This window comes from Neomonachus schauinslandi, chromosome 10, assembly GCF_002201575.2.
Source record: "Neomonachus schauinslandi chromosome 10, ASM220157v2, whole genome shotgun sequence".
Lineage (NCBI taxonomy): Eukaryota > Metazoa > Chordata > Mammalia > Carnivora > Phocidae > Neomonachus > Neomonachus schauinslandi.
The window spans coordinates 125,148,912-125,172,127 of record NC_058412.1 but is presented as its reverse complement, the minus strand read 5'-3'; the positions used below and the strand labels follow the sequence as shown (position 1 = coordinate 125,172,127).

At 38.3% G+C, this 23,216-nt stretch overlaps 1 protein-coding gene across 3 annotated transcripts in view; it reads right to left on the bottom strand.

The window, feature by feature from the left end:
• The window catches only part of NCOA3 (nuclear receptor coactivator 3), a 64,422-nt gene extending 41,688 nt beyond the window's left edge, over positions 1 to 22,734 (bottom strand). For all 3 annotated transcript variants that reach the window (XM_021689271.1, XM_021689272.1, XM_021689273.1), the window contains exon 1: positions 22,703 to 22,734. The gene's annotated coding sequence lies outside the window, so the exon portion shown is untranslated. The remainder of the gene's footprint in view (positions 1 to 22,702) is intronic.
• Positions 22,735 to 23,216: the final 482 nt, after the last annotated feature.

The following is a 23,216-nucleotide window of genomic DNA, read 5'->3' as shown; positions in this document are numbered from 1 at the left end:
TAAGGAGGCATATTTTAGAAGATTTTCTAAAGAGGATATCAACAAACCTTCAAAGGTACTAGGTAAAAGCACACAGTGGTGGTTCTTTATGATCTCTTTTTACTTCTGGATTTGTGGTTTAATTTTTCCTTGATAGATGTAAATATCTCTACATCAAAACTATATCTAAGGTTTTCTCTTGGCATATAATGAAAATATAAGCAGCAGAGAAAGAGGAACAAGAGAGAAAGTTTTTAGCCCCCTCGAGGTAAGTGGTAAAGCACTGGATTAAGATAAACAAGGGTTAGAGAAGCATGTGCAGAGCGTGGGAATAAAATCTGATACAGATTCAATAAATAGGCAATAAAGATGTAAAGGGGGGGGGGGATGATCACAGCATGTGCCCCATTCTCTCCTAACCCATTCTTTCCATCTGCCTCAGAGAAGAAAAAATGATACTAAAAGAAATGTTGATACTTAAGAGTGGACATTAGCCACCTGGTAAAGAAAGCTGCGACAGAAAGTAGCAGTAGACACACCATGAATGCTACAGGGAATGGGAACCGTAAGTCATGGGCAGCACTGATACTCCAGAACCGGAGTACTGCAGAGTGAAAAACTTAAAAGTAACAAGACACTCCCCCTACAGTACTGAAGGTAGCCCTGTCCACCGATATCAAATATCAAAAACATTAAGTAGCTACAGAGGGTTTACCTGTGACACTAACATTATAAAAATTAACAATGTGGAAATGAAAAGTTGATAAAGCAACTTGAATTAATTTTTCAAAGAAAAATACTGAAGGTGGAAGAGAGAGAGATGTATCAAGGGTAAAACCCATCTTAGCTAGATTTCCTTCTTTAAAAGCAATAACAAAGAAGGGGCACCTGGCGGGCTCAGTCAGAGAGCATGCGACTCGTGGTCTCGGGGTTGTGAGTTTGAGCCCCACTTTGGGTGTAGAGATTACTTAAAAATAAAAAAAATCTTTAATAAAAGCAAAGACACTGGAGCAGATGTTCTCTAACGCTAGCAACACAACATGGCAAGTCTGACTCATGACTTCCTGAATGGGTCATCATCTTTACTGCAGGTTAGTCTGTAGCTCAGTCCTTGCGTGCTGTTTCCACTGCCTTTTTTCTTTTTCTAACCTCACAGCATATTACTCTTCACTGATTATAATTCCACTCCTAGCCTAAATAACTTTAAATTCAAAAGAGTCGTTTTTTAAAAATAACATTTCCATATTCCTAGAAGTTATACATCTGGTAACAGAATTTATCTCTTCAAATAAATCTTTAAGTCATTATCAATTTCAGGATGACAAAAATACAAATACTGAAGGAGAACATATATATCAAAGTCAAAAAAGAAAATAAGAAAGCACTCTTAACATCCTTTACCTGTTGAAGATAGGGTAACACTGGTAGAAATGTTAAAAAGTACCAAAGTTTAATTGAACAAAAGCCTCAACTGCCTCCCTAAATACCCGTCAAAATATAGCTAGTATACTACTACTCTGTGGAGCTAAAAATCTGTCTTCTAGATCATGATTGTAACCAGAAAAGAAATTTGCAGCAAGAAAGAATGTAAAATACTGAAGAATAGGACAAAAAGAGCATCACTTAAATAATTTAAGTAAAACATAGCTTGGTTGTTTTTTTTTTCCTCCACTGCTTTTCAAAGGTCAGTTTCATGATTCATGACTTTAAAGAGCTTTTTGTATTTCACAAAACCAGCCTACATGTGTCTAGTAAATGAAGACTGGGGACACCTCGTTATTGTTAAAGAACATTAGAGGCAAAAATTTAATTATGAACTCCTGTAAAACCAGGCATACACCCAAATTGGTTAAAACCCAAACCCACCAGCAAACATCTGAAGAGTGGTCACTAAGCACTAGGGATGTAATATACAACAGGATGACTACAGCTAACACCGCTGTGTGATATATAGGAAAGTGGTTAAGAGAGTAGCTCCTGGGGCACCTGGGTGGCTCAGTCGGTTAAGCGTCTGCCTTCGCTCAGGTCATGATCCCAGGGTCCTGGGATGGAGCGCCTTGTCAGGCTCCCTGCTCAGCAGGGAGTCTCCTTCTCCCTCTCCCTCTGCCGCTTCCCCTGCTTGTGCTCTCTCTCTGTGTCAAATAATATAAAATCTTTTAAAAAAACAGAGAGAGAGAGTAGCTCCTAAGAATTCTCATCACAAGGAGAATTTTTTCTTTTCTTTTCTTTTTATTGTATCTACAGGAGAAAATGGGTGTTAGCGGAACCAACTGTACTGATCTCATAATACATGTAAATCAAACCATCTAGCTGTATACCATAAACCTATACAGTGGTGTGTGTCAATTATTTCTCAATAAAACTAGAGGGGGAAAAAAGTCTTTAACTGGTCATTCTTCAACATACTGAGTGTTGTCCACATACATAAACAAAGGAGACTGCATTCCCCATGCCATGTGCTTGGGATAAACTGCTGACCAAAACAGACAAAGTTTTTTGCCTTCAATAAGCTAGTGATAAGGGTCCATAATCAACAAACTAATAAATATAGTACCACAAAATGTACTATGTGCTATGAAAGGCTTCCACTGGAAATTAATAGCTGACCTGTTAATTCAAAAGCAGGAACAACTGCGTATCAGATACGGCACACAATGTTATACAAGTGTTCAAAGTCCTAACCTTCTGCAGTCAATCTGGATCTTACTACTAAAAGAAAGATTCAGGATAAATGACAACTGCATGTCCTTGAAAATGGCCAAACCTTACTAGTTAGCTCTGGCCCCCTTCCTGTTTAAGTAGGTCAGAACAGAGACAGCTATAGCAGAATTCAGATGTGCTTCAAAACAACCAATATATATATACAAGCAGGGTGAAAGGTTTAAGTCAAATGCCTCTGGAGTTCCAACCAAATTCACTACATCAGTGATTCTCAACCTTTTTGATATCGGGATTCCTTTACCTCTTAAAAACTGGGAACGCCAAAAAGCTTTTGTTATGTGGGTTATACCTATCAATATCTACCATATTCAAAATTAACCTTATAAATATTTGAAATATTAATTCATTTTAAAACAAGCGCATTGTGTTAACAATTTCACAATTTTATGGAAAACAAATTTTCTGAAACAAAACAGAGAGGTGGTACTGTTTCTACATTTTTACAAATCTTATGTCTGACTTAAAGAAGATATCTGGATTTGCTTATCTACTTCTCCATTCAGTATGTTGCAATATGTTAATGTGACAAAAACATGAAGAAAATCCAGCCTCAGAGACATGTACTTATTTTTAAAAAGGACTATTACAATAGCCTTTTGCAAACTGTAGATAATTTTCCTTGGTATTATGCTAAAACTCAACAAGCAGTAAGTACTTTCTTAAAGGTTAGTTGCAAAGTGAAATCTGAAACTACTGATCAACTTTCATGCTATTACATTAAAATATACTCCCCTAGCTTATACTCTGAGCAAATTTTCTACCCATGAATGATTTTGTAACATCAAACATTGTCATTTTAACATATCAGTTCACTGATCAAGCAGATTTTAAAATATTGATATATTTCATGATACAATATCAAAAACTCCGTATTAATATCACCACGCATCTCATCTTGAAAGTCTTTAAGTACTGAGAAGCGGTTACACTCATGGTGGCAGATTCAAATTTACCAACATTACAATTTTCACTTGAGAACTCAAATTTTATCACTGTCAACAAATACCAACAGAGGTTTTCCTTGAAGTAATAGGTTCATCTTGCTCGGTTTCAAGAAACTATCTGTGAAATGCTCAGGTTTCAATAACCAGAGCTTGCTGGCTGTTCTTTCAAGTAAAAATGGTATTCCATGAAAAAAGTGGCTAGTTCAGTGCCCAAACCAATCACACAAGGGCCCTTCCCCAGGATAACCATGGTAGGCAGAGTGCTTTCTGCATATTTTCCATTCTCACTAGACAGAATTTTTAAAATACAGTACTCAAGAGTCAAGATTTAATGAAATGAGCCAATTTTGCTGCCTCATGCAGGACAATCCTAAGTGAGAAATGCTGCTTTGTTTGTTTCCTTTAACTCTAAGTGCGGGAAAGTAAAGTATATAATGACCACTAGGATAGTCTGTAGCACTACTGCCTTGACTGAAGCTAAAGTGCCAGCAGTTTTCGGTACCACTGTATCTGCATCAGTGCAAACATCAAAAGAATGAAAATGGTAAATAATGGGTTATTATGAAAATAGTTTTAACTGTGTGGACCCTGTAAGAGTTCTCAGGGACTCCCAGAGGACCATGAACCACACTTTTGAGAACCACTGTACTAAGATTAAGATTGGGATTGAAGGTCTGAAACTGGAATGGCTTCTCCAAGATCCTCTTCACATTCATATAGTAAATATTTCAGTATCTACTATCTGCAAGCCTATATAAATAAGCCAGGTTGTAAAATCAAAAGAACAGGACTTCCTGACTACATCAAAATAAAAAGTTTCTGCACACCAAAGGAAACGAAGCAATCAACAAAACCAGAGACAACGTACTGAATGGGAGAAGATATCTGCAAAGGACGTATCTGATAAAGGGTTAGTATCCAAAATATATAAAGAACTTAACTCAAAATGAAAAACAAATAACCCAATTAAAAAATGGGCAGAAGACATGAACAGACATATCTCCAAAGAAGACCTAAACATGGCCAACAGACACATGAACAGACGCTCAACGTCAATCATCATCAGGGAAAAGCAACTCAAACCACAATGGATATCACCTCACACCCGTCAGAATGGCTAAAATCAAAAACACAAGAAACAAGTGTTGGTGAGGATGTGGGGAAAAAGGAACCCTAGTGCACTGTTGATGGGAATGCAAACTGGTGCAGCCACTGTGGAAGAACAGTATGGAGGTTCCTCAAAAAGTTAAAAACTACCATACCATATGATCCACTAATTGCATTTCTGGGTAATTTACCCATAAAAATAAAAGAACACTAATTCACAAGGTTACATGCACCCCTATGTTTATTGCAGCATTATTTACAACAGCCAAATTACAGAAGCAGCCCAAGTGTCCATCAATAAATGAATGGATAAAGACGACGTGGGGTGTGTGTATGTGTACAATGAAATACTATTCAGCCATAAAAAAGAATGAAATCTTGGGGCGCCTGGGTGGCTCAGTCAGTTAGACGTCCGACTCTCGGTTTCAGCTCAGGTCATGATCTCAAGGTTATGGGATCAAGCCCCACACTGGGCTTCACACTCGGCACACAGTCTGCCTGAGATTCTCTCCCTCCTTCTCCCTCTGCACCACCCCCCACTCGCTCTTGCACTCTAAAATAAGTAAATGAAATCTTAAAAAAAAAAAAAATTACATCTTGCCATTTGCAACAACATGGATGGAGCTAGAGAGCATAATTCTAAGCGAAATAAGTCACAGAAAGACAAATACCGTATGATTTCACTCATATGTGGAATTTAAGAAACAAAACAAATGGACAAAGGAAAGCAAAGAGAGAGAAAGAGAGAGAAACCAAGAAACCAAAGGGGAGGTGGGTAGGGGGGTGGGTGAAATAGGTGATGGGATTAAGAGTACACTTATCACAATGAGCACTGACCCGTGTATAGAATTGTTGAATCACCATATTGCACACCTGAAACTAACATAACACTTATGTTAACTATGCTGGAATTAAAATTTTAAAAATAATAAAAAATTTTTTTAAAGTACAGGACTTTCTGATAAGATGACATCATGGACTACTGCTCTCAACCAACCACTCTTCCCCTCTGCTCTAAATATAATAATGACAAATAAAGTACATATTTTTTATTAATTTTGGAAGACACAGAAATGCTCAAACATAACAAATATGTCTGTGGACCAAAACACAGAGCAAACATACAGTAATGAATTGATGACTCCATGAACCCATTGAATTTCAGAACCAGAAACTAGCAACTGCTTTTTAAGGAAATCCAATCATGCACAAGATAACAGGACCAAAAGCAAGGCTCATAGGTAAAAACCAAACCAAAAAATTGCTGAAAAGAAGGTGAAGAGAAGCTATGAACATCAATAACAAGTTACTGATCACATCATACTACAACCTGCAGTGTAGACAAATCATCATCTCTCTAATATTGCAAGAATATTTCAGACTGGCGTCCTGGACCTAGACTAAAGGTAGAGTGGATATGGGAGAAGGCAACAAAAACAGAGCTAGGGGTACCGAGCCAGGGAGAAGGGGTCACATGGAGAGCACCAAATGAACAAAAGGAAAACTAAATTTCCCATTTAAGATGCAAATTGTAAATGAAAATTCCCAAGTGTATGTGAAAACAGAACTAAGAAAGTTGACCAAGAAATTCATCAATACTGGAAGATGAATTCACCACCCAATAAAATGAAATCTTTAAGTAAGTTTAAAACAAATGCTTATGATCCTTAAGAGATAAAAATTTGACAGCCATGAAAAAAATAAATGAAAACAATAAATTGTTATGAAAAGACTGGATTACAAACCTTCATAAAATATAAAGTATAAAAAGAGAGATAGTATCACCCATTATGCGAGCACCAAATATCCTAACTTAGTTAGCATGGGATACTTAAATCCATATCTGAAAACTCTAAATAAAGAATTAATTCCTAGACACAACACAACACAACACACACACACACACACACACAAACACAATCAGTGAAGTGGATAAGAAAACTGATGAATTCAAATCGAACGCAGCACAGTGAAATAAAAGGAAAAGACTTCAGAGCTGATCTAAGCCCCAGCATAGTATCACCAAATTTAAGTCTCTGAAGCTCTTTCTTATTCTCTAAAATGGACATACCAGTCTTTTTTTTTTTTTAAAGATTTTATTTATTTATTTGAGAGAGAGAGAATGAGAGACAGAGAGCATGAGAGGGAGGAGGGTCAGAGGGAGAAGCAGACTCCCTGCCGAGCAGGGAGCCCGATGCGGGACTCGATCCCGGGACTCCAGGATCATGACCTGAGCTGAAGGCAGTCGCTTAACCAACTGAGCCACCCAGGCGCCCCTAAAATGTAAAGACACTGGCAATTTAACTAGTCTAAATTTAAAATTCTTTTTACCATTTATCACTCTTAATAAAATGACTTCCTTATTAACTGCCAAAAGGAAAATGGGGGGAAAAATGGAACTCAGCCTTCTTATATTTCAAATTCAGGGAGAGTTATTTAAGTAATAAAACGTCCAGAATTTACATGGTACCTTCATACCACAAAACAGGCTTATCAAAAGCCCAAGTAAAAACTCACATACACACAAAAAATTAAGTTTCAACTTATTACCCAGGACCTAGGTATCAAAGGCCTTATACTATTCAATCACATCTGGAAACAAAAAGACAGTAGGATTACAGCTATGCATGGCCAATTTATCTGCAGAAGTCAAAGCATGTCTCCTATTACCTTGCAGCAAGTCAGTGTGATCTGCGTATCAATATATTGAAGGGCTGCAGTGTCTGAAACCCATACCAACCATTTAAAGGTGTTATTTTAATTAACAAGTTTGCCAACACATTATGAATTTTGCAGTTTTATTTTAGAATTCTTTTTATTATCACAATCTATCTTTAAAGAAAATGTTAAAGGGCTAAGAACAAAGACTAAAAATCACGCAATCCCAATTTATTTATGTCACCCTCCAGTAAAATAACTAGCTCCATAAAAATCTTTTCAAACAGAAGAGCAATATACCATTGATAAGAAAAAAAATAATTTCTATAATCCAGTTTTCTACATTAGGGCCAAATTTTATAGTAGGGGAATGAAAGAAATGCCAAATAACACATTACATAACAAGAGTGCTACCCTGAATACAAGGAGGTACATTTTCACTCGTAATAATTTTAAAGTATGAAAGATAAAATTCTATGGAAGTGAATTAAATATCCTACACTGCTGACCTTTAGATGTTTGTGTACTCACACAGAGTAAGTTTAACGTTGAAGCTCATTAAAGACTGAAATTTGGTTTCATTGATACATGATGAAAAATGTATTTAAATCTTAGGAACATATGTTGAGCATGTGTGCACATGCAAAGCTTTCAAAGTTACTTTAAAATGTGAAAATGAGTAAGGCTCCTGTTATCCTTGATAAATGTCAGCTGCCATACACTCCTGTCCAATACACATTATTTTTCACAAAGCAGAGTCCCAGAAAAGGCAATTTTGAATCCAGCAGCTGCATGTAATGGTTATACATACCAAATTCTATTCAAGGTCAGAAGTTTAGAGGTTTTCAGTATCAACTTCAAAATAACGCAGGCTTTATATGTTAAATATTACACAGATTCAAAAACATTCTTATTAAAACAGGTTTTGGAAACAAAGACAGAATCATAAGAAAGTAATTACTCCGAGAGTTTGGCATATGATAGGGCCATTTATAACAGTGGTATAAAATGGACTATTTGTACAGCAGTTCACTTTCTAGATCGCTGAGCTGATATTTAGGCCAATTATATTTCTTAATTAAGTTACAAAACTAAGTACTACAAGAGCTATGTTATTACCAATGTGACAAATTTTTTATGTCTATACTTTCCAAAAATCCAATAAAACTGCCCTTTTTATGAGACTTGACTATAAACAACTACTAAAACCTTATCTCCATCCATTTTCACCAAGAGCAAAAAAACAGTGACTGAATTTAGTGCGGTTCAGTTTGTTGTTCAAGTCAAAGATGGATCTTAAAATTTTAACAATTTTCTCTACATATTCTGAAAGCCTCATCTAAAGCAAACCAGCTTAACATTCAGTCTTTGGCTTTAATACAACTATTGGAGCGCCTGGGTGGCTCAGTCAGTTAAACGTCTGCCTTTGGCTCAGGTCATGATCCCAAAGTCCTGGTATCAAGTCCCACATCAGGCTCCCTGCCTGCTTCTCCCTCTGCCTGCCATTTCCCCTGCTTGTGCTCTCTCCCTCTCTCTCTCTCTGACAAATAAATAAAATGTAAAAAAAGGGCATCTCTGTATAGTATGGAAACTACACTCAAAAAAGTTTCTTTTTAGGGGCGCCTGGGTGGCTCAGTCGTTAAGCGTCTGCCTTCGGCTCAGGTCATGATCCCAGGGTCCTGGGATCAAGCCCCACATCGGGCTCCCTGCTCTGCGGGAAGCCTGCTTCTCCCCCTCCCACTCCCCCTGCTTGTGTTCCCTCTCTCGCTGTGTCTCTCTCTGTCAAATAAATAAATAAATAAAATCTTTAAAAAAAAAAAAAGTTTCTTTTTAAAGTTGATCAACATTAAATTTAAATGCTTAAGCTTTTTTTTTTTTTTTTAAGATTATTTATTTATTTATTAGAGAGAGAGAGAACCAGTGGGGGTGGAAGGGCAGAGGGAGAGGAAGAAGCAGTCTCCCCACTGAGCAGGGAGCCTGACATGGGGCTGGATCCCAGGACCCTAAGATCATGACCTGAGCCAAAGGCAGATGTTTAACCAACTGAGCCACCCAGGCACGCCTAAAATGTTTAAGCTTTTAATATTCTCCTACATACCATCATATAATCTCCACAGTTTAAATATTCCTTCCCCAGAAGGAGCCTCTTAAAAGTATAAAACCTAAAGAAAAAATAAAAGGGGGGTAAGGGACTAAGTGTGGTCAGATTATCTAAAGTAAAATAACTTTGGTTTTTCCGCTTATAACCACAGTACTTCATCAGCCCTAAAACAGCAGATCCACCAAAATTATGGCTTTCTGGGTACTTCTTTATTTATTTATTTTTTTTAAGATTTTATTTATTTATTTGACAGAGAGAGAGGCACAGCGAGAGAGGGAACACAAGCAGGCTTCCCGCCGAGCAGGGAGCCTGATGCGGGGCTCGATCCCAGGACCCTGGGACCGTGACCTGAGCCAAAGGCAGATGCTTAATGACTGAGCCACCCAGGTGCCCCACTGGGTACTTTTTTAAATGGATGTTACACACTTAAGAGCAAAATTTCCGGATGTACTACTATAAGATGCCCATAAGCACCTTATAAACACTTAATGGACAAATAGAAAAGTGCAGATAGGTCTGGGTATGACTTTGAATTAATTTTTTTATTAACATATAATGAATTAATTTTTAAGAAAGTCTTTGACATGGGTCCCTGGGTGGCTCAGTCGTTTGAGCATCCGACTCTTGGTTTTGGCTCAAGTCAAGACCTCATGGTCCTGGGACTGAGCCTCGCATCCGGCTCCACGCTCAGCAAGGAGTCGGCCTGAGAATTCATTCTCTCTCTCTCTCCCTCTGTCCCTCCTCCCCCCACTCACTCGCACTCTCTCTCTCTCTAAAATAAATAATTTTTTAAAAGTCTCTGACATATATTTTCTTGATACATGAAAAAGATATGGTGCTGGAATTAACATAAGCCCTATAATTAGAGGTTGACTACTATAACAAAGACAGAATAAGGTTTTAGAAAACCTTGAGGTTTCAATTAATGTGTTGTTTTTGAAACCCAGAAATGTTTGGGATAGATAGCAAACCTTCTGAGGTCAGTGCCGTGAGAAAAGTAACAATATTTTTCCAGAAAATTCCTTTATGGCGGCACAGAGATCTTACATTCTATGTATCAGGTATATTCTTTCACAGCTTCATACAGATATAATTCATATACCATACACTTGCAGTATCCAATCAATGCCTTTTAATATATTCAGAGTTGTACAATCATCACCACAATCAATTTTAGAACATTTTCATTATCCCAAAAAAGAAGCCCAGTACTTCTTACTGTTCTCTCCCCTAATCCCATTTTCCCCCACTTCACACCACCTCTCCCCCACCCCAGGGAGACCACTAATCTACTTTGTCTCTAATGATTCATCTATTTTGGAAAATTCATACAAATGGAATCATACAGTATCTAGTCCTTTGTGATTGGCTTCTTTCACTTCATATAATCCTTTCAAATTCATCCATGTTATAGCATATATCAGTAGTTCATTTCTTTTTATTTGTGAATACTTAACTGTATGGAACTATCATTTTATTTATCTATTCATCAGCTGATGGATATTTAAGTTGTTTCCCTTTTTTGGCTATTATAAATAATGTTGCTATGAACATATATCAAGTTTTTATGTGGTCACTTATATTCTTAAATGAGAAATCATGAGCACTGGTAAGTGAAAGCAGATTTTGATGATATATCCAAAGAAACCTCTAAAATTTGCTAGTAAACAGGAAAGAAGCCAGATTCTTTAAAAAAAAAAAAAAAGGAAACCAATTGTGGGATTTTAATTATGATTAATATACTAAGCACTCTAATGGAAAAAGTGGACAGCAAGCAAGAACAGATGGGTAATGTAAGCAGAGAGATGGAAACTGAGAAAGCAGCAAATGGGAATATTAGAAATCAAAAACACTAACAGAAATGAATGCCTTTGATGGGCTCATCAGCTGACGGGACACAGCTGAGGAAGAAAAAAATAAAATTAGTGAGCTTAAAGATCAATACAAGCTTCCAAAACTGAAAGGCAAAAAGAGAAAAAAAGAAAAAGAACAGAATATCCAAGGATGGTGGGAAATTACAAAAAGTACATTATTTACATAACGGGAATACCATATATATGAAATTGAGAAAAGGCAAAACTAACGACTTAAAGCAGACCAGGGGCTGCCAGCTATCTCAGTGGAGGGGACTGACTGCACAGAAGGACAAAAGAACTTCAGAGGATGGTGGGAGTGTTTTATATCATGATTGTGGTAATGGTTACATTTGTCAAAACTCGGCAAACTATAAATGTAAGGCTGGTGAATTTTACTGAATGTAAACTATACTTAAAGTTATGTAAGGAAAATAGCAGCGCATATTGCTAATCCTGTGATAAATAATAAATGACTGGTATAAGATAAAATAAATTAGCCAATAAAAGAGGGCTATTTCAGTAAGAAAATTTACTTTTTCTAAAGAAGTTCTACAGGAAAAGCAAATTTAGTACATGGGCAGTTAAAGTCAAGTTTATATTTAAAAACTTTAACAAGGGGGGGGGCGCCTGGGTGGCTCAGTTGGTTAAGCGACTGCCTTCGGCTCAGGTCATGATCCTGGAGTCCCTGGATCGAGTCCCACATCGGGCTCCCTGCTCGGCAGGGAGTCTGCTTCTCCCTCTGACCCTAACCCCTCTCATGTGCTCTCTCTCATTCTCTGTCTTAAATAAATAAACAAAATCTTTAAAAAAAAAAAAAAAACTTTAACAAGGGGCGCCTGGGTGGCTCAGTCGTTAAGCGTCTGCCTTCGGCTCAGGTCATGATCCCAGGGTCCTGGGATCGAGCCCCGCATCGGGCTCCCTGCTCCGCGGGAAGCCTGCTTCTCCCTCTCCCACTCCCCCTGCTTGTGTTCCCTCTCTCGCTGTCTCTCTCTCTGTCAAAATAAATAAATAAAAATCTTAAAAAAAAAAAAAAAAACTTTAACAAATTTATTTGTTAAATATTAAATATTTAAATAAATTTTTAAATAAATATTTAAATAAATTTAAATTAAAAATATTTAAAAAATAATCTTGCAACAAAATGCACAAAAATGCTCATTGAAATTTCATTTATGGGGTGCCTGAGTGGCTCAGTCATTAAGCGTCTGCCTTCGGCTCAGGTCATTAACCCAGGGTCCTGGGATCGAGCCCCGCGTCGGGCTCCCTGCTCCGCGGGAAGCCTGCTACTCCCTTTCCCACTCCCCCTGCTTGTGTTCCCTCTCTCATTGTCTCTCTCTGTCAAATAAATAAATAAAATCTTTAAAAAAAAAAAAAAAAAGAAAGAAATTTCATTCATACATCAAAAACCAGAGGACACTAATGACCATCCATCCCAAATTTAAAAAATAAAGCCATACAAAACAATACAATATAGTAGTAGCAAAAATAAATTATACACAACATGGGTGAATATTACAAGCAATCAAAGGTTTTTTTTTAAAAAGCAAGTACAGGGGCACCTGGGGCAAGCAAGGAGCCCGATGAGGGACTCGATCCCGGGACTCCAGGATCATGACCTGAGCCGAAGGCAGTCGCTTAACCAACTGAGCCACCCAGGTGCCCTAACTTAACATTTTTAACTTAACATTAGTGTTTTTTAATTTAGCATTAAAATTATGCAATATTTTATATAAACAGGAGTATATATTATATGTGCTACGAAGTGTACTTCAGAAAACACCTATGAACCCACTACTTAAGAACTGGAAAGTTGCTAGGTATACCAGCTTCCCTGTGTGTTTCTCCATCTTACTCTTCCTTCTGCTTCTGTCCCAGAAGTAACAGATATCGTAATTTATTTGCTAAAAACTTAAAAAAAAAAAAAAAAAACCACACGTGTGTGTTCTTGAACCATGTTTAGTTTTTGTTTCTAGCTTTACAAAAATGAGTGTAATGGACTTGCTTTTTATTTTACTTTTGAAAGATTTATTTGTTTGTTTGTTTATTAGAGGGTGCGCTGGGGGGAGGGACAGAGGGAGAGAGAAATCTCTAGTCGACTTCCTCCTGAACTTGGAGCCTGACTTGGGACTCCAAACCACGACCCCAGCCGAAATCAACAGTTGCCTGCTCAACTAACTGAGCTACCCAGGCGCCTCTAATGTACTTGCTTTTTATTTTTTTATTTATTTTTTTTTTTATTTTTTTATTTTTTTATTTGTTTGCGAGAGAGAGAGACACAGGGAGAGAGGGAACACAAGCAGGGGGGGTGAAAGAGGGAAAAGCAGGCTTCCCGCGGAGCAGGGAGCCCGATGCGGGACTCGATCCCAGGACCCTGGGACCATGACCTGAGCCGAAGGCAGACACTTAACGACTGAGCCACCTAGGTGCCCCAGCTACTAATACCTTTTTAATATCAAATTCTCTAGAAGGTTATGACAGAACTTTTTAGAAACTAAAATGTTAGTAAAATGTGATATAAAGGCACTTATTAATTATCCTGACCTTGGCAATATATTTTCATTCCTTTATCCAACTACATAGTGGTCTCATTTTAATTAAGATGACACAAAAACTGGTTTAAGAAATTTTCATGTAAAAAAGACTGGTAAGAGACTGTACTTCAAAGAGTTAATTTCCAAGGCCATGAATGATATCATAACCTGAGAGTCTAAAAACTCATGATTTTAAAACTTCTGTGGTTAAAGATGAATTTCTGTTGAATAACCATAGACACATCTTCACTGCTGGGGAATGTCATCTAAAAGATTAGTTCTTAAGGTATTACTGAATTCAGTGATACTTAAATTCTTCCACTGAAAATCATTTCTTAAAGCAAAGAAGAACTTAAACATTGTAAAATTGCAGAAAATGAATGAAGATCCCCTACCACCACCCCTACTCCTATACATAACAGCATGAACATTTAACAAGATAGCAACTTACTACAAGATAAAAGTTCACAAATTACAGAAAAAAAATGGTCTGACATTTGCAAAGAATCAAGATTTAGGTTCTAATTCAATGGCACCACAAATTAGTTATACAACTTTGATAAAGCCATTAGTTTATCTTAAGCCCCTTTCTACCGTGGGCTCTAAGAACAAGATGAGACAAAAAGCATTTTATTTTTGAATATTACTCAGATTGGAAATGACAGAAAAAAGTAACTGAGCCTAACGGAAAGAAAAGAATTGCAGAAAAACGGACAGAGCCTTAAGTATATGCAAGAAATATCAAATGATCTAACAAACAGTATTTGGAGTCAGAGAAATCAGGATGAAGGAGGAAAAGAACAAAATACTTGAGGTAATAATGGGCAAAACTTCCCCAAACTTAATGAAAACACCAATCTATACACTGAAGGAACTCAAAGAATCCCAAGGAAAACAAACACAAAGAAATTAGACCTGAGTACAGCAGAGTCAAACCGTTTAAAAACAAAAAGAAAATCTTGAAAGCAGCCATAAGAAAAAAGATCATACATACAGAGGAACAAGGATAAAAGTTATCTTTTCAGAAACAACAAAGCAATGGAACAACATCTTTAAAGCGCTGAACTACTTTCCAGTGGTGACTATCTCCTCATGAGAACATGCCCCTTATTAAGGACTTCCTCCATCCCAGGGAAGACGAGAGAAGCAGCACCTGGTGTGGAGCCCCAATTCCTACTTAATGGAAGTGCAGTGCCCAGAATGCTTATGAAATCACCAACATCCTCAGCCATGCATTAACAGTAGTTCTGTGTGCTGGTTATTTCACTGTCCTTTGCCAAGCAGCCTACAGGAAAAGCAAGGCTTACAGAAGGATGCACTTTCAGGGAGGCCTGGGTGGCTCAGTTGTTAAGCGTCTGCCTTCAGCTCAGGTCATGGTCCCAGGGTCCTGGGATTGAGCCCCACATCGGGCTCCCTGCTCAGCAGGAAGTCTGCTTCTCCTTCTCCCACTCCCCCTGCTTGTGTTCCCTCTCTCGCTGTGTCTCTCTCCCTTTGTAAAATAAATAAATAAAATCTTTAAAAAATAATAAAAATTTAAAAATAATTTTAAAAATGCTCAGGGGCGCCTGGGTGGCTGAGTCAGTTGAGCATCCAACTCTTGGTTTTGGTTCAGTGCTGATCTCATGGGCCGTGAGACTGAGCCCCACACATCAGGCTCCACGTTCAGCAGGAAGTCAGCTTCAAGATTCTCTCCCTCAGCCCCTCCCAACCCCCGCCCCTGATCACACACTCGCGTACTCTCTAAAATAAATATTTTGGGGGGGCGCCTGGGTGGCTCAGTCATTGGGCATCTGCCTTCAGCTTGGGTCATGGTCCTGGGGTCCTGGGATCGAGCCCTGCATCGGGTTCCCTGCTCAGCAGGGAGCCTGCTTCTCCCTCTCCCACTCCCCCTGCTTGTGTTCCCTCTCTCGCTGTCTCTCTCGCTGTCAAATAAATAAAATAAAATCTTTAAAAAAAATAAATAGGCGCCTGGGTGGCTCAGTCAGTTAAGCGTCTGCCTTCGGCTCAGGTCATGATCCCAGGGTCCTGGGATCGAGCTCCACATCGGGCTCCCTGCTCAGCGGGGAGCCTGCTTCTCCCTCTCCCTCTGCCTGCCTCTCTGCCTACTGTTCTCTCTCTCTCTCTCTGTCAAATAAATAAAATGTTTAAAAAAATAAATATTTTTTTAAATGCTCAAAGAAGATTTTATGGTTCCCTGTACCCCTGAAACAAATAATACATTGTGTTAATTTAAAAAAAAAAAGATTTTTATGGTTAACAAACACGTATTTTGGCACCTATGCTAAAAAAATTTTTTTTAAAAAAAAACTGTAAATCGGGGGCACCCGCGTGGCTCAGTCGTTAAGCGTCTGCCTTAGGCTCAGGTCATGAACCGAGGGTCCTCGGATCGAGCCCCGCATCAAGCTCCCTGCTCAGAGGGAAGCCTGCTTCTCCCTCTCCCACTCCCCATGTCTGTGTTCCCTCTCTCGCTGTGTCTCTCTCTGTCAAATAAATAAAATCTTTTCAAAAAAAAAACAAAACTGTGAATCGGCCAATACATGAGAAGAGCCTTTTTTTTTTAAATAAACTCAAGAATCAATTGTGGGACTTCTCTTCAATCAGAGAAAGTAACAATCGCTATCCTACAGTGAACAGGACAAATTATAACAAACTACATTCAGGTATCAGAGAACAGGCAGTGAAAAATTGTGGTCCGTGAGATACGGGAAACATCTGAGGCAACAACAAGAATCCTACCACTACCCAGGCTTTTCTGCCAGAAAGCAATTTCCACATCACAGCACAGGGATAAGGAACCCAAAAAGAGCCCAGCAATCTTGAATTGACAAGATAATGACCACAGTTTAAGATGTCCCAGCTAGCTAGATTTTGCAGGGCAGTTTCTCAGAGTGATTAAAAAACTACAGGAAGGGGCGCCTGGGTGGCTCAGTTGGTTAAGCGACTGCTTTCGGCTCAGGTCATGATCCTGGAGTCCCTGGATCGAGCCCCGCATCGGGCTCCCTGCTCCGCGGGAAGCCTGCTTCTTCCTCTCCCACTCCCCCTGCTTGTGTTCCCTCTCTCGCTGTCTCTCTCTCTCTCTTGAAAAATAAATAAAATCTTTAAAAAAAAAAAAAAAAAACTACAGGAATTGACAAACTGATTCTGAAATTTGTATCAAAATGCAAAAGCCCTAGATTAGCCAAAGCAATCATGACAAGGAAAAAAGTTGAAAAATTCACATTACTTACTCTCAAACCTTACTATAAAAGCTATAGTAATCAGGACAACATATGTGGGCATAAGACTGATATATAAATCAATGGAAGAGAAAGAAGACCAGAAAGAGATTCTGTTGTACACAGTCAGTTGACTAAGTTAGCAAGACAATGCAACGGAAAAAGGAGAGTCTTTTCAATAGATAGCTCTGGAACAGAATATCCACATTTTAAAAACTGATCCTCAATCCTTTCTTCACATCATACACAAAAATTAAATCAAAGTGGATCAGAGACCTAAATATCTATAAACTTCTATAAGAAAAACTTCTATAAGAAAACACAGGAGAAGAGCTTCATAACCTACAACAGGCAAAGATCTCTTAGTACATAAAAAAAGCACTAACCACAAAAGAAAAAATTGGTAAGTTGTACCTGAAAATTCAAAATGCCTATTCTTCAAAAAAAAGTTAAGAAAATAAAAGGGAGGAAAAAAAAAGAAAGTACTCTTAAAATGTATCTGAGAACAATCAGTAGACAGAATATATACTTTTTTTAAAACTCCTACAATAAGAAAACTGCCCAATTTTTAAAATGGGCAAAATATTTAAACAGACACTTCATAAAAGAAGAGATATGTGTGGTTAGTAAGAAACTATTAATGGTATCATTAGATATCATGGAAATGCAGGCTGAAATTGAAGAAGTGACAATACCAAATAGGAACGATTCAAACTTGAACTCTTATCTTGCAGGTGGAATATATAACCACTTCAGAAAACAGTTTCACAGGTTTTTTTATAAAGATAAGCATATACTTGGGGTGCCTGGGTGGCTCAGTTGGTTGAGTGTATGCCTTCGGCTCAGGTCATGATCCCAGGGTCCTAGGATAGAGCCACGCATCAGACTCCCTGTTCAGAGGGGAGTCTGTTTCTCCCTCTGCCCTTCTCCCAGCTCGTGCTCACTCTTGCTCACTCACTCACTCTCGCGCTCTCTCTCTCTCTCTCCCTCAAATAAATAAAATCTTAAAAAAAGAACATAAGCATATACTACCTAGAATTTAATTTAAAAATTGAAACAGAAAAAATTTTTTTAATAAAAAGATAAGCAGGGCGCCTGGGTGGCTCAGTCGTTAAGCGTCTGCCTTCGGCTCAGGTCATGATCCCAGGGTCCTGGGATCGAGCCCCACATCAGGCTCCCTGCTCGGCGGGAAGCCTGCTTCTCCCTCTCCTACTCCCCCTGCTTGTGTTCCCTCTCTCCTCGTCTCTCTCTCTGTCAAATAAATAAAATCTTTAAAAAAATAAAAATAAAAAGATAAGCATACATTTAACATAAGACCCTGCAATTGCACTCCTGGGTATTTATTCAAGAGGGGAAAATCTACACAGTGACTGTACTGTACCTAAATGTTCAGAGCAGCTTTGTCCATCATAGTAGCCAAAAATGAGAAACTAGTCACAAAATGGAATACTACTCAGCAATAAAAAGAAATTACTGATACATGCGATAATGCAGATACATCTAAAAAATATATTATGCTGAGTTAAAGAACTTTTGCAGTGTGACTGTGGTTAAAAACAACAGTCACTCTCATACATTGCTGTTGGGAATCCAAAATGGTGTAGTCCTTATGGAATGTGATTTGACAATATCTAACAAAAACTACATACACATTTACCCTTCAACCCAGTAGTCTCACTTCCAGGAACTTATCCTGAAGGTACACTCCCAAAATGTAAAAATATATATTCACAAGGTTATTCACTGCAGCATTATTTTAATTGCAAAATACTGGAAACAACCTAAATAATACCTATACATAGGCTACTGCTTGAGTAAACTATGGTATATGCACATAATGGAAACTATGTAAAAAATAAATGAGAAAGGGGCTGGGGGAACAGCAAGGTTGGTTACCTATGTGAAATGGGGGAAATGGGATGGAAAGGATACAGAAGGGAAGTGTATATTTTGTATAATTTTAACTTTTGAAAATATCCTTGTTTTCTACAAATTCAAAAATAAAACCAATCAGAATGAGGAGCATTAAAAAAACTGGGAGCACCTGGGTAGCTCAGTCAGGTAAGCGACTGACTCTTGATTTTGGCTCAGGTCATGATCTCAAGATCTTGAGTTCAAGCCCCAGGCTGGGGCTCCCAGCTCCCATCATGGAGCCCACTTTAAAAAACGTGGGGTGCACATGGGTGGGTCATTCAATTAAGCATCCGACTCTTGGTTTCAGCTCAGGTCATGATCTCAGGGTCAAAAGATTAAACTGCACATCACGCTCCATGCTACACGCTCAGTGGGGAGTTGGCTTGTGATTCTCTTCCTCTCCCTCTCCCTCTGCTCCTCCCCCTGCCCCTCTGGCTGCCCCTCCCTCTTCCCCACACGGGCCTGTGCACTAGGGTGCTCTCTCTCTCTCTCTCTCAAAAATAAATAAATCTAATAAAAAATAATAAGTAAATAAATAATCTTTAAAAAATCTTTAAAAGAAACTGAAAAACAAAGGAACCTAATTACATTTCAAATGAATACAGAAAGCTGGAGTGAAAAGTGAAAAGTGCAGAGGAAAGGGAAAGCAAGAAAGGAAGGGGAGGCTGATTCAAGTAATTTAAGAATACAATATTTATTTATTCATTCTCAGTCTTGGGCAGGATGGTTTTAAGTTCTTCACTTGGGCAGCGAAGAACTACATATAAATTCTCCACTTTAATTAAGTTTGTTTACTGTGGTGAAATGGGCAAAATGACTCTGAAATTATTTGAGATGTATTATAGGATAGAGTAAATGAGTAAGTGCACTGACAATGTTGGGAGCCAAGTTTTCTCACAACATAAAAAGGGACATAAAAATACGAAATGGTAAGTGCAGAGAAAGAGCCCTGTAGACAGGGAGTGAAGCTGGACATACTGATATAAATTCATGATTTCTAAACTATGTATATGCATGTTGCTATGAATGTGCTTATGTACAAGTATGTTGGTGTATGCACATATGTGTGTATAAGCATGCATATTTTACTAGCTCTATCCACTGAAAGGGTCAACCCACGAGCAATGAGGACACCTTCCCCCATCCCCACAAGATCCTAGTCTCTAACACTTTCCTCCCCATAAGGACAGGGAGACTGATTAAGAGTTCCACTTTCTATCGCTTAAGTATTTATTTAAAAAAAAAAAAAGAGTTCTACTTTCTAAACCTAGGACAACTGAAGCATCAAAATAATTAGGTAGAGTAATGAATTTATCAACTGAAAAACCTAGTAATTCATGAGTCCAAACTGACAGACAGGGCCCTTGATTACAGAACAATGTCAAGGGCTGACTCATAAAGGGAATGCTGGAATCAGAAAATAACCATTTTGGAACCAACACAGTGAAAAATAAGATCAAATAAAAATCATCAACGAATGTTAAATCTAGGGCAAATTGTGATGAGAACCATGGTATTTGCATTGTCTCCCCACAAAATGCTTGTTGCATGGAAGGAAAATAAACTATACAGTGGAGAAATCTGGCAACATCTTGGCCAAAAAATCAATATTAACATCACAAGAAGGGACAGAAGAAATCATGTGTCTCCAGAAGTTGTGCATCTTTCTCAGGATGTCACATCACCTATACAATATTCCAGCCAAGAATGCATAACCTCAATCTAATCACAAGGAAACTTCAGAGAAATATAAAATGAAGAACAGTCTATTAAAAGGGGGGAAGCGGGGCGCCTGGGTGGCTCAGTCGTTAAGCGTCTGCCTTCGGCTCAGGTCATGATCCCAGGGTCCTGGGATCGAGCCCCGCATCGGGCTCCCTGCTCTGCGGGAGGCCTGCTTCTCCCTCTCCCACTCCCCCTGCTTGTGTTCCCTCTCTCACTGTGTCTCTCTCTGTCAAATAAATAAATAAAATCTTTAAAAGGGGGGAAGGGCTGTGTTCTTCAAAAATGTCAATACCATAAAAGACCAAGGCTATGGAAATATTCCAGGAAAAAGGAGGCTAAAGAGAAATAAATACAGTAAATGCAGTACCTGACCCTAGACTGGATTCTGTACAGGAAGCAAAGGAAATGCTGTTAACAGACTTTATTAGGTCAACCGACCAAACTGGAAGACAGACCATACATTTGTGTCAGTGTCCATTTATGAAGTTGGTAACTGTACAATAGTTATATAAGAGAATGACCCTATTCTTAGGGAATACAGAAGTATTAGAAGAAAGAAGCTCAATAAATGTAACTTACCCTCAAATAGTTCAGAAAAGAACTATGCATGCATTTAGAGAGAGGGAAGGAAAGAGTGAGAGCACACACAGATGCAAACGATAAACAAGTGGGTAAATCTGGCTAAAGGATTATCTAGATGTTCTTCATACTCTATTTTTGTCAATTTCATAAATTGGAAATGACTTCCAAATAAAGAGGTTTTTTTTAATAAATAGCATGGAGATAGTTCTCTACTATGTTCAGAATATAATGGGCATATACCATAATTAATTGAAGGATTTTATAGGGAAACAGCAAGAGCTGAGACCAGAGGTTTAGAGAGATTCCCAGATAAAGGACTGTTTCAAATGTCAGAGAAGGGAGTTTGTACTTTTTTTCTGTAAGCCAGGGAATAGAAACTCAGAGCAAAACAGAGGCTTAATTAAAAGGGACATACTTAAGGAAATTTTCTAAGCAAAATTTCAAGTGCTAGAAACAGCAGATAAGAGGGAGTAAAGGGACATTTGAACAAATACAAGATCTTGGCCTAGGAAGTAAGATATTAGCAGAAAGTGGTACAAATACAGGAGACGTGAAAACAGAAAACCAGATAAGGCCTGTTTACTAAATTGCTAATATATCAAAGGGGCGGGGGGGGGGGGGCGGTTCAAAGATGACTCAGATTTCAAGCCGAGCTAACCAAAAGAATGACAGTATTATTATTAACAAAAAGAAATTTAAGCAAAGCATAACTGCTTCCTTGGCTATCAGACAACTTTTTCTATTCTCATTTCTCCTACCCTGGTGCTAGATGAGATGTTATATGCCAGCACAAGCAATCTGGGGAAACTAGTCTTCACAGGGTGAAATAGTTTTAAAAATAAGTGGGATTCAGATTTTGAATAAACCCCATTAAAGTATTCACACTAAGGGAAAAGGGGTAGGAGGGTAGTATCTCATATTAAACTGTAACACATAGTTCCCTTCTTCCCCCAAAAAGTTATGTTTGTATATATACACATATATATGAATATACATATATACCCACTTATTTCAAGACCATTCAGTCATTCAATTAATGCTATCATTAAAGAAAAAAAACATGAGGGTGTCTGGGTGGCTCAGTCGGTTAAGCATCCGACTCTTAGTTTCGGCTCAGATCATGATCTCAGGGTCACGGGATGGAGCCCCACTTCGGGCTCTGCGCTTAGTGGGGAGTCTGCTTGAAGAGTCTCTTCCTCTGCCCCTCCCTCCACTCTCTCTCTCAAATAAATAAATAAACTAAAAAAAAAGAGAGAGAGAAACATGAAATATGACACGAGTTTAAGATTAAATCATAAAAGGAAAGGTCAGGATCTTCAGAGGGCGTAGACAGAAAATCACAAAGGATGAAATCAAAGTAAAAGTGAATTACCTGGCTAACCAGTCAAATGACGTTCAAGTAGGAGCTTATTTTTATTGGTCTGTGACTCCACTGTTCAGCAAGTATTTTGATCCTGAAAACAAACAAAAAAGGGGGGAATGGTATTGAATTTTATTGCCCTTTCTTTTTAATATAAGTAGTATTATTAGTCACACACAAGTCAATCTTCCCCATCATTCCCTTCTCTGGACATATGAAACAAGCAAAAACAAAACATGCTATATCAAGTACAAGGCCTTTTCCTAGGAATTTGAGATGATGCCTTATTTTGCCATATAATACTGTTTCTGCTTAAAAGTCAGGTACAGCATATACAATATACCCTGTCACAGTTTATAAACATGGATAATGAAAAACAGGGGTTGAGGAAACCAAATCCAAGTCCTGAAAAGTAATCAAACCAGATCAGTAATGTGAATTGGGGGTGTCCCCACCTGTCCAAAAGGAATGCTCAACAAATAACAATTAAAAACAATATTGAGGGGCGCCTGGGTGGCTCAGTCGT